The sequence below is a fragment of the Haemaphysalis longicornis genome, unplaced genomic scaffold (genome assembly GCF_048455015.1).
Source record: "Haemaphysalis longicornis isolate Haplotype H1 unplaced genomic scaffold, Haemaphysalis longicornis Haplotype H1 scaffold_12, whole genome shotgun sequence".
NCBI lineage: Eukaryota > Metazoa > Arthropoda > Arachnida > Ixodida > Ixodidae > Haemaphysalis > Haemaphysalis longicornis.
The window spans coordinates 113,026,414-113,035,655 of record NW_027526225.1 but is presented as its reverse complement, the minus strand read 5'-3'; positions in this window follow the sequence as shown (position 1 = coordinate 113,035,655).

The following is a 9,242-nucleotide window of genomic DNA, read 5'->3' as shown; positions in this document are numbered from 1 at the left end:
GAAGTTTTGTGCTCATAAGAAAAAAGAAACCGATTACCTTTGGAGAAGTTATTCTTGCGTGAATTAGTGACATCCATCAAGCTGCGTTCCTATCAGCCGCCGGTGCTGCTGGGGCGGTATTCTCGAGTTCTGTCCTTTTTGCGTCCCTTTCAAAAGTGTCCCTTTTGGTGAGCCCTGATTGGCTAAAAGCAAACAACCGGAAGTGACGTAACGCAAGCGCGGCAAACCTGCGGCCAACGTTTACTGCTTAACCGGAAGTACGTCACGATGAAAGGGACGCAAAAGATACGTTTTCAAAAGGGACAGTTACGAGAATACCGCCCCTGGTCTACGCCGTAGGAGCCGGCGTTCGCACGAAAGGTGTGGCTGTTCCAAGCGATTCGCAACCGTCGTCAGCTTTGACAATACATTACTCTGCCGAATGAGCAGCGCCGCAACTCCTAATTACAAGACAACTTCGCCGCACAGAGCGCCGTCATTTGTATTTTCATGCTCGCTGTGCGGCAATGCATTGATAACCCACCCAATTCGCAACTCCGGTTGTAAAACATTCCACTCAGGGCGGCGTCAGTGCACGCGAGGCATGCAGTTCAAGGAGAAACGTATTTTTGATCACTCCTCCCAACACCCCGCCTAAGCAAATGCGTTCATGCAAATCCAAAACGAAAACGAAACTGCCTGCAATCCATAGTAAGTTCCACGAGCCATCAAGCGCCAATCCGAATCCACAATTACCCATCACGCCCATTGAGGCGTACGATCGCAGCGCCAGTTTCCCCTCTAGTTATGTTGTAAGAAACTCTATGGTTTATAGGGGCCCGAACGTAGGACAGGTGGCGCTGCTAGCGCCGTTCAACAGCGCCACCAGCGGAAGAAAATCGCAAAACTGAACTGGGTATATCCTGGCGTGTGAATGTGGAGCACGCGTGTTTACGTGCAGTTTAAAAAGTGCAACCGCTCGTTACCGTGAGAATGTTGGTCACGTGACACGCACATTTTTTGCCAGAAACTAGATCCGGGCGACGCGCGTCCATTTTAATTACGTAAAATTTAGTTTAATTAATTAATTGGTGGTCATTGATTGGGTAAAGTCAAATTGATGTCATTAGGGCATGTGAGGTTTCAAATTGAAGGTCTTAATGAGTGGAATCACGTGGGAGAAGTTAAAAATTGCTTCCTGGTCATAGTCATGAGAGTCATGTGAGTCATTGATTGGGTTAACAGTCAATGTGAGGCCACTAGGGCTTGTGAGGTATCAAATTAAATGTCCTAATGAGTGGAATCACGTGGGGCAAGTTAAAAATTGCTTCCTGGTCATAGTCATGAGACAGTCATGTGAGTCATAGATTGGGTTAAAAGTCAAAGTGGTGCCACTAGGGCTTGTGAGGTATCAAATTAAAGGTCTCGATGAGTGGAATCATGGGGCACAAAGTAAACTTCGCTTCCTGGTCATAGTCATGAGACAGTCATGTGAGTCATGGATTAGGTTAAAAGTCAATGTGAGGCCACTAGGGGTTGTGAGGTATCAAATTAAAGGTCTTAATTAGTGGAATCACGTGGGACAAGTTAAAAATTGCTTCCTGGTCATAGTCATGAGATAGTCACGTGAGCCATAGATTACGTTAAAAGTCAATATGATGCCACTAGGGCTTGTGAAGTATCAAATTAAAGGTCTCGGTGAGTGGAATCATGGGGCACAAAGTAAAATTCGCTTCCTGGTCATAGTCATGAGACAGTCATGCGAGTCATGGATTAGGTTAAAAGGCAATGTGAGGCCACTAGGGCTTGTGAGGTATCAAATTAAAGGTCCTAATGAGTGGAATCACGTGAGACAAGTTAAAATTGCTTCCTGGTCATAGTCATGAGAGAGTCATATGAGTCATAGATTGGGTTAAAAGTCAAAGTGGTGCCACTAGGGCTTGTGAGGTATCAAATTAAAGGTCTCGATGAGTGGAATCGCATGGGACCAGTTAAAAATTGCTTCCTGGTCATAATCATAAGACAGTCATAGGAGTCATAGATTGGGTTAAAAGTCAAAGTGGTGCCACTAGGGCTTGTGAGGTATCACATTAAAGGTCTTGATGAGTGGAATCGCATGGGACAAGCTAAAGATTGCTTCCTGGTAATAGTCATGAGACAGTCATGTGAGTCATAGATTGGGTTAAAAGTCAAATTGGTGCGACTAGGGCTTATGGGGTATCAAATTAAAGGTCTCGATGAGTGGAATCGCGTGGGTCAAGTTAAAAATTGCTTCCTGGTCATAGTCATGAGGCAGTCATGTAAGTCATGAATTAGGTTAAAAGGCAATGTGAGGCCACTAGGGCTTGTGAGGTATCAAATTAAAGGTCTTAATGAGTGGAATCACGTGGTACAAGTTAAAAATCGCTTCCTGGTCATAGTCATAAGACAGTCATATGAGTCATAGATAGGGTTAAAAGTCATAGTGGTGCCACTAGGGCTTGTGAGGTATCAAATTAAAGGTCTCGATGAGTGGAATCGCATGGGACAAGCTAAAAATTGCTTCCTGGTAATAGTCATGAGACAGTCATGCGAGTCATAGATTGGGTTAAAAGTCAAATTGGTGCGACTAGGGCTTATGGAGTATCAAATTAAAGGTCTCGATGAGTGGAATCGCGTGGGTCAAGTTAAAAATTGCTTTCTGGTCATAGTCATAACACAGTCATGTAAGTCATGGATTAGGTTAAAAGGCAATGTGAGGCCACTAGGGCTTGTGAGGTATCAAATTAAAGGTCTTAATGAGTGGAATCACGTGGTACAAGTTAAAAAATGCTTCCTGGTCATAGTCATGAGACAGTCATATGAGTCATAGATTAGGTTAAAAGGCAATGTGGTGCCACTAGGGCTTGTGAGGTATCAAAATAAAGGTCTCGATGAGTGGAATCGCATGGGACAAGTTAAAAATTGCTTCCTGGTAATAGTCATAAGACAGTCATGCGAGTCATAGATTGGGTTAAAAGTCAAATTGGTGCCACTAGGGCTTGTGAGGTATCAAATTAAAGGTCTCGATGAGTGAAATCGCATGGGACAAGCTAAAAATTGCTTCCTGGTCATAGTCATGAGACAGTCATGTCAGTCACAAATTGGGTAAAAGTCAAAGTCAACCTCACGTCAACCTCAACGTCACATCAACCTCAACGTCACGCAACCTCACGTCTAAAATTCAACCTCACGAGCCTTCACTAGGGCTCGTGAGGTATCAAAATAAAGGTCTCGATGAGGGGAATCATGGACAAATTAAAAGTCGCTTACTTGATATAGTCATGAGATGGTAACGTGAGTCACAAATTGGTTTAAAAGTCAAAGTGGTGCCAGTAGGACTTGTGAGGTATCAAATTAAACGTCTCGATGAGGGGAATCACATGTGACAAATTAAAAATTGCTTCCTAGTGATACTCATGAGATAGTCACGTGAGTCATAGGTTGGGTTAAACGTGAGTGTGACGCTACTGGGGCTTGGGGGAGATCAAATGAAAGGTCTCCATCTAGAATGTTTTCATACAATCTATTTTTTGAAAAGATAACGAAGGAATATCTTTTAGAAGTTAGAAAGATCACCAGTTTAGGTGACATCAGTTGATATTAGAAGCCGACACAAGTCCGCGAAAAATCCGTATTAGGGTACAGCGCACATTGTACTGCGCACAGCGCACAAGGCCTCTCCCTTTATTCTCCAATTACCTGGGTCAAAAAAAAGGACCGAGGTGATTGGAGAATAATGGGAGAGGCTTTTGCACACTGTGGGCGCGATTTTATCTTTACATAGTACTTGTTGGCCTTTCTTTATTTTAAACACTATATGAAGGGGAAATATGTTTGCTGACACTTTTTAGAAACCGTACTTTTTGGTGTATTAGTGAACTTTCTTCAGAGTTGATGCGGCACTGCTGTCGAGGCCACTCTATTCGCCGATGAATGAGCTCCCAAACCACGGTTCACCGCTAAATATCATTCATCTCAAACGTCCTTTGGTGTTGTTGTGTAGCGCTGAAACATTGACATTTAAAGCAAATGTCATTCGCTCGAAAGATAATTTTATCTGCCGTCTGGGAGTTGTATAACATATGCTACACAGTTTCGATCGTAATCCATATTATTGCTCATAAAACGAAATAATATTAATACGATGCAGCATTTCTATGTGCAGCCGCTTGTGTAACCAAGGTAATGCGGCCTTCGCAGAACACTCCGTGCCAATACACGGCTTGCACACCGCCCGCGCTGGCCGGTTGCATAATGTAGTTGGCCCAAGCGGGGTGCGATGGTGAAGTAACACAAGGGCGAAGAGGGAACGCAGTGGGAACTTCACATGTGTTGCTGTCAGCCCACCCCGGAAAATATTTGTACGGCGATCTTTCTAAATACGGGCTGATTTTTCTGAGCCACTGCAAAAACCGTTACTCGGATTTGGGCATATATACTGTAACAGTCGAATGAAGTGAGCCTCAAAGCTAAGCTATGTGATGAGGTACAAGATGTCTAGCGGAGCTGCAGAAGGACGATCGTTACAATGATAATCATAGCCACTTCTTTGTGCCTCGAATTAATACGGTATTGGAATGAAAGTGGGCGGATGAGTATTCATGTTCTGGAACCACACTTGTGGCAAAAATGGATCTATTGCCCTAAGCGTAAATGCAAGTAGGGTGCCACAAGCCCGCTCTATATGGTGTGAATTGACAAACGAATTCACAGCTGCGGCGTCGCTAGTGCGGTAATATGTCGTTTTGCTGGACAAGCTGAAACAATCCAAGTGATCAATTTTCGTTGCTGCCGAAGCTACAAAATTGCTTCCAGAGGTTCAGAGGCACAGTTGGAGAAGACGAAGCGAGAAGCGACTTAAGGAGAACCAAAGGGAGAATGGGCTCAAAATACAAGAACAAGTGAACACTCCTAAGATGGCGTTACCGGTTGCACGAAAGAGGTGGTCACAGCCTCTCCTAAACTTTCCTTATTTTTATGGTGGAATAGTTTACAAATCGTGGTGCCAGTGTTCAGATAGTTGTGAATAGTTGTACCGAGACGACACAAACAGGTATCTGTATACTGGAATACATGCATGTGGATTTATTCATTGCACTTTTAAGGAGCAGAAAAGATATATAGTGCTGTCACGTTAAAAGAGTAACGCTGCGAAGCGTCTTGCAGGGTGCATCATGGCGCTGTTGCGCCGTGCATTCCCTAAGAAGTGGGTGACGTCGCCATGAGTATTCTTGGTGAGTCATTCTGGACGGCGCATCACGTGACTGGCGTTACTCGTTCTGTCGGTGGCTTGCAACATACTCTCTAGAGCATGAATTCGTTTATAACAAATTTCACTACATGAAAGTCTGGCACTGCAATCAGGTGCCGTCATGGGACTGCTGGAAAAGATTGTATTTTTACTTCCCCGGCCTTTCAAATTCCTCAGCTTCGTGATTGACAACTCTTTTGCCGACGGTGGCTCGAGTTTCTTTTCCCCCTAGCAGCACATCCACTACTTTGGAGCAAGCACTGCTTGCTTTCTTGAGGCGCTGTGTGTTGCTTTTTTGGGGGGCTGTTAATTCGCGCCAAAGAGCCATAGAAAAAAGAGCTCTGAACAGATGCAGCGAACGCAGGATAGTCGGATCAAATTGAGCAAACTTCGACTGCATCTATGGTGGTTGAGGGGGAGCGAAAGAGACCAGCGTGGGGGGGGGGGGGGGCACAAGGGGGTTTTACAGGCTCGGATGGCAGACTACTGTCTTTCGATGGCATTTGCAGCAAAGGACGGAGATATAGGGCCTTTTTAAATTCACGTTATGAGAGTTTACGCGCCGCGGCTGTGCACCTGGGCCACGAGGGCTCTGGATTACTTTTGAGCACCTGCGCACCTTTAACGCACGACGAAATCTCGACATACGATCGTCTTTTTTTCTCCTCCATAAGAAAAGCAGAGATCGTGAACGGGATCGAAGCCGCGTCCTTGGGCTCAGCAGCATAATTGAGCCACTGCAGCGGGTGGTATTTTCAGTTACTGCTGTAAGACTGCCAGGGGATGTAAAAGGCTTACGAAGCGCGCTGGTTCGTCATGTGTATATTTGTTTACTACCATAAAAACGTAAAGCACCATAGATATGTTTACCATCCTGGTACACTATTGTGTTGGTGCTACGTACGTTGCTCCACATGGAATATCAGCCACAAGCAACAAAGCAGCAACAATCCAACAAAACAAATGAATATATTTATTTTTGTATATAAGACAAAAGCTTCATTTAGAATTACAAGGAGATGCCACCTCAGTAGAGTTGTAATTTCCATCAAATAGTGAAAGACGTGAAAAACATTTTCTTTTCATGTTCTTTAAGAAATATATCGGAAATAGAAAAAAACACGATTCCAAACATATTAAAAACTCGACATGCTTTTAAAGGGCTGCTGAAGAGCTTTTCAAAACATTTGTTGGTAGCATTCCTTTATAGTTTTCTTGACGCTAAATCAGGAAAAGGTGTTTATTGCTTGTGAAAATACACCCAAACAGCCTTTTTTTTTCGCGAAAGCAAACGACCCCTGCCCAATGTGCGGTAAGAGATGTGGCTTCCTTTCGCGATCGGGCCCCGGTAGATAACGTCCTATTCGGAAGCACCGGAGCTGCGTCGACCACTCAGCATGCAGAGCTCATTCTGTTCTCATTCCGAAACGGGTCAGAAAGTCCCCAGTAATATTGAAGACGCACAAAATCTTCCCTTAGAATAGGGGAGCTTGAAGGAAGCACAAACTGAACAGGTCTGCTCGCGGCGAGCTTAAAAAAAATTCCCCGCATTTCCCAGAGGGGAAGAATGTGAAAGTGCGAATGCACGAGTTGAATTTGCGCGGTTCGGTAATGTTCGCGAAAGAGAGATCACACACACACACACAACTACAAAGAAAGAAAGATGCATTTATTCAGACACCTATTTGTGTTGTCGTTGTACTTGATTGCTAGAGCGGATCTCAGTTTTGAAATTTCGTGTCAGTACTCCTTTAAGCGGGTGCATTAGCCCTTCTCACGCCCGATTCCTGGCCAATCCCCCACGTGGGTATGTGCCATGTCAGCGGCCAGGCAGCGCGCGCCCATCTCCCCCCCTTGCCAAGGAAGACGAGGAGATTCCTGGCCAATCCCCCACGTAGGTATGTGATGCGGACAACGCCGCCGGTGGACGCAGGTTCAGGGTCGCTTAACAAGTGCATTGCACTTAAAACGAGTTTTCCCCGAATGACTCATAGCCGACTTTGGATTTTGGGATGCTGGGATCTTGTGCAGATATGGTATTGTCGCTTTCACTACCAGCGCGAACACACATTCCTGGCACATTTTTCAACACCCCATCAGCCCCCATCTCGAATGTGCAACTTTCTTTTTACATTCGGGAGGGCGATAACAAGCTCTAGGGCATCACTTTTACCCCAATCTATGACTCACGTCACTATCTCATGAATATAAGCAGGAAGCAATATTTAATTTGTCCCAAGTAATTCTCCTAATCGACACCTTTAATTTGATACCTCAGAAGCCCTAGTGGCACCACTTTCACTTTTATCCCAATCTATAACTCACGTGACTAGCTCGTGACTATAACCAGGATGCCATTTCTAATTTGTCCGTGATTCCCCCTCATCGAGACCTTTATTTTGATACCTCACGAGCCCTAGTGGCACCACTTTGACTTTTACCCAATTTGTGACTCACGTGACTATCTCATGACTATAACAAGAAAGCAATTTTTGACTAGTCCCTCGCGGTTTCCCTAATAGAGGCCTTTAATTTGATAACTCACAAGCCCTGGTGGCATCACTTTGACCTTAACCTAATGCATGACTCGCATGACTGTCTCATGACTATGACCAGGAAGAAATTTTTAACTTGTACCACGCGATTCCACTCATCGAGACTTTTAATTTGATACCTCACAAGCCCTATTGGCCTCACATTGACTTTTAACCGTATCGATGACTCACATGACTGTCTCATGACTATGACCAGGACGCGAATTTTACTTTGTGCCCCGTGATTCCCCTAATTGAGACCTTAAATTTGATATCCCACAAGCCCTAGTGGCCTCACTTTGACTTTTAACCCAAATCATGACTCACTTGACTGTGTCATGACTATGACCAGGAAGCAATTTTTAACTTGTCCCACGCGATTCCACTCCGCGAGACCTTTAATTTGATACCCCATAAGCCCTAGTCGCACCAATTTGACTTTTAACCCAATCTATGACTCACATGACTGTCTCATGAATATGACCAGGAAGCACTTTTTAACTTGTCCCACGTGATTCCACTCATTAAGACCTTTAATTTGATACCTCACAACCCCTAGTGGCCTCACATTGACTTTTAACCCAATCCATGACTCACATGGCTGTCTCATGACTATGACCAGGAAGCAATTCTTAACTTCTCCCCCATGATTCCACTCAGCGAGACCTTTAATTTGATACCTCACAAGCCCTAGTGGCACCACTTTTACTTTTAACCCAATCCATGACTCACATGACTGTCTCATGACTATGACCAGGAAGCACTTTTTAACTTGTCCCACGTGATTCCATTCATTAAGACCTTTAATTTGATACCTCACAACCCCTAGTGGCCTCACATTGACTTTTAACGCAATCCATGACTCACATGACTGTCTCATGACTATGAACAGGAAGCGATTTTTAACTTGTCCCACGCGATTCCCCTAATCGAGACCTTTAAATTGATACATCACAAGCCCTACTGGCATCACTTTGACTTTTAACCCAATCTATGACTCACTTGATTACCTCATGACTATTACCGGGAAGCAATTTTTAATTTCTCGTACGTGATTCCCCTAATCGAGACCTTTAATTTGATACTTCGCAAGCCCTAGTCGCATCACTTTGACTTTTAACCCAATCTATGACCCACGTGATTATCTCATGACTATTACCACTTGATTCCACTAATCGAGACCTTTAATTTGATACCCCACAACCCTTATTGACATCACTTTGACTTTTAACCCAATCTGACTAAGCAATAATTAACTAATTAACCTAAATGAGGTAATTAACGTTCGAGCCCTACTGCCTCGGGAAACACTCGCGGCAAGCAAAAAAGCGCTCGCGCTCAAAACAAAAAAAAAAAAAAAAAAAAACGTGCCGCAGCCGTGGGCATCGCGCTCACAGCTGCGGCACGTTCTTTTTTTTTTTCGTCCATAACTTCCGTTTTCCGCCACTACGGGGAAA